This window comes from Morus notabilis, unplaced genomic scaffold (assembly GCF_000414095.1).
Source record: "Morus notabilis unplaced genomic scaffold, ASM41409v2 Scaffold62, whole genome shotgun sequence".
Classification (NCBI taxonomy): Eukaryota; Viridiplantae; Streptophyta; class Magnoliopsida; order Rosales; family Moraceae; genus Morus; species Morus notabilis.
The window spans coordinates 237,169-240,803 of NW_010365441.1; positions in this window are offsets into that span (position 1 = coordinate 237,169).

The following is a 3,635-nucleotide window of genomic DNA, read 5'->3' on the forward strand; positions in this document are numbered from 1 at the left end:
TCTTTCCCTTTCCATAGTGAAATTATTTTCCCCTATCTAAAGTGAACGTGACTCTCAAATCAAGAGTGAACCACTATAAAACCTGATTTTTTAAGCTTTATTTTTTATTAATTGCATTTACTTTATTCGTTATTTATTATTTTTGAGAATTAATTAGCTAAGACATTCGTGAATCTTGAGTTGACGAATTTTTACCGTTAACAGATACCTTTAAATTTTTAAAAAACACATTTTTAAGTGCTATGAGGTCGTCTTTTAGAACCTAAAATATCCAAATCACCCTTCTAATTAATCAATTAAAAACTAAAAATTTTTCTAATTTAAGTTTTATAAAATATTTTAAAAATATTCTCAACAATAAAAATTAATATTTAAATTTTTAAAAAAATTTGCAAAACTTAATTTGAATAAAATTTTTAATTCCTAAGTAATTACTTAAAAGGGTAATTTTTACATTTTATTAATCACCAAAAACTGACGTCAAGTATTTAGAAGATGTTTTTAAAACATAAAGTTATCTATTTAATATTATCAAAAATACATGATATTTTAAAGGTATTTCAGATAATATCAAAATGATTTTATTCTTTATAAATTTTATGTATGCCAATTTTATTTAATTTTCTACTTGTTTTTACTATAACACAATATAAATTAGATCTATTATTTCCTAACATATGATACGAATGTATTTTATGTGGGTGTATATACTAATTCGGATCGTTAATTAAAGATAATTTATATATGGTCCAATATTGCATGCATTTCCTTTTGCACTTCAGCAATCTTCAATGGGAGTCGTTTTCATTTGCTTTGGTAGGTGAAGTTTTTCCCCATCATTATGTCACATCCTTTTCTATTGTACATATCATATCCATGCAAGTTTGGCGACTTATAATTTTAAGCATTGATTATATATTCTATGGAGGGAAAACTAGATGAGTTGGTTGTAGAGTCGATGTATAATGCATGCCTATGCATGTGTTATATAAAGTTAATGTGCCTATTAATATATTTAATTACACGTCATGTATACACACATATTATTACTTATTTTATTTTTTTAAAAGAGTTTTAAAAATTAAAATTAAAATTATTGTGTGAGAAAATTCACATTGACATGTCAGACAACGACCATGCCCCATGTGGCCCTATGCCTGACGCGTCACATAGCCGTCGACGCCTGAGATTCATTCCTCCCCGTGGTATAAGAACCGATTGCCTAAGGTATGATACCATCGACCCTATATACAATCGAGGCCTGCGTAACCTATTCGAAATACCGCGATAGGGTCGACTGGGAGGAAGGCTACACTTGGCTAAGTGCAGCATGGCGCAAAAGGCAGAACGCAAGTCACTGGGTCCGTATCCCAAGAAAGACCTCTAAGGCGGCAAGCTGAAGATCCCTAGGTTACGTCTAGGTTTGGAGAAGGTTAGTTGATGGGGGAATGATTATAAATCCCTAAACTGCTTGGGACGGACCAATGGAAGTTACAGAGGACCTGCAAAGCCGTAATAGGGGGACAAATTGGATGAGTGAACAGTTTAAAAGGGGTTGACAAGCTACAATCTAGGTAAATGGGACGGCAGGCCACTCGAGTGGATGGGCCATTTGAGTGGATGGGCCACTCGAGATGAACCGTCACAAGGCCCCAAAGACAGCTCACCCAAGGGAGATATTATTGGGTAACCTGTAAGCTATAAAAGGGGCAAAGCCCCAGAGAGAAAAGAGAGATGATCATTTTTTCTCTTATGTAACTTGTAAGGAACAAAAAGTGAGAAATACAATACAGTGGATATAGCTCTAATTCTATAAGGGTGAACCACTATAAAATTTCTGCGTGTTTTTACTTTCACAAGTATTATCATACTTTCTTCATGACACATCCAAAACATCAATACAAACTCTAGCATATTCACTTAAATTATAAGTTTTAAACCGGTAACCCAACGGGCCACCGCAGGGTAATCTAGTGCGGTCTTGTTGACGAAAATCGACCGTCAACAATTGGTGACTCCACTAGGGACTGAATTCAGAATCTTTGGTTGTAGGTTTAGGACCCGAGATGACCAAGAAATAATCAACGACCATGCCTTATAGGAGAAGTGACGTTGCAAATCAAAACAACCAAACGGAGGAAAATACCACGCATCTAACCAACAGTGGGAGTAGGAGAGATCAGCCCGACCAGGGGAATCAACCCCCAGCAAGGCATGAAGCTCCACCTTCAGACGTGCCACAGCTTGACCCAGTGCAGGCAGGCCGAGCTGAACACTATTACCGACTTGGTTCAAAGACTGATATTCATCGTCGAGTGGTTAGACGGGAGAAACTCTATGCCTCATTTGGAAGATGCCCCGAGACCACCAGGAGCTGCCATGGCTGGGAACCCGAATGCTGGTGATCGTCAAGGTGTCTCAGAAGGGATCGGGCATAGTGAAAACGCCGGGGGAGATAACCTGAGACCTCGACCGTCTAAGTCCCTCGGTAGCCAACAAAGGGCCGCCAGGCGACGAGCCCAGGAGAGGAGAGCACACGGAGGCTTGGAAAACCCTGAAGCGCCACCTCGAAACCTGGGAAAGAATATCCAGGATATTCGAGGTCGGTGCAAGAAGGTGGAGACCTAAGGGATAAGTTGAATACAAAGAAGGCAGAAGCCTCGAAAGGGGCCAGCTCTGCAATCTCAATGGAGGAGGCAAGAGCCATCATGGAGCGCATGACGAGCCTATAAGAAAACTTCACAGGTGATGTCGCCGGTTTAAAGAAGGATGTCAAAAGTCAGGTGAGTCACCTGTAAAAAAACCTAGGATATGTGGCAGAGGTGGTCAACGTCGACATCACTCCCAGCCGAACTCATGACTACCCTTTTACCATAGAAATCACGGCACCACCTCTCCCAGACAAATACAGATCCCCGTTGATCCCATCGTATGACGTAAGGGGAGATCCCGACGACCACCTAGAGATGTATACGGGAGACATGATCCTGCACGGATACACAGAGGAAATAATGTGTCGTGCGATCCGGAACCACTTGACGGATTCTGCTCAAAGATGGTTCCGGACACTCAAGCAGGATTCCAGCTCCAGCTGGGAGGAGTTGAAGGAAGCTCTCTCCCTCCAGTTCATCGGGGTAAAAAAGTACATCCCGGCGAAGCAAAATCTGACAACGGTGTGCCAAAAACCCAACGAGTCATTGAAAGAATGGTTGGCAAGATACGGAGAAGCTGTCGCCGCCACAACGGATATAACAGATCGGGAGGCCTTGATGAGGGCCCTGTCCAGCATGAAAAAGATCATGCCATTCAAACGAGATCTGAACTGAAAGCCACCATCCACCTACAAAGAATTCCTAGCCTGGGCTCAAGGGTATATCAACGCCGAAGAAGCTGACGCCAATGACCCCGAACACAAGTCCAATAAAAATAAAGTAACGAAACAAGGATCGACCTCGGGGAAACAAGATAATCAGATACGACGATGCGGGGGAAATGAAGACAAACAAGTTGCCTCGGCGCGAAACCCTTCAGAAACAAAGAAGCCGAGGCAAGAGGAAAACCAGAAGCCTTGACCGTTCCAACGGTATGATTCCTATCACGAGCTGACCGTAAGAGTTGAGGAGATATTTAATCAA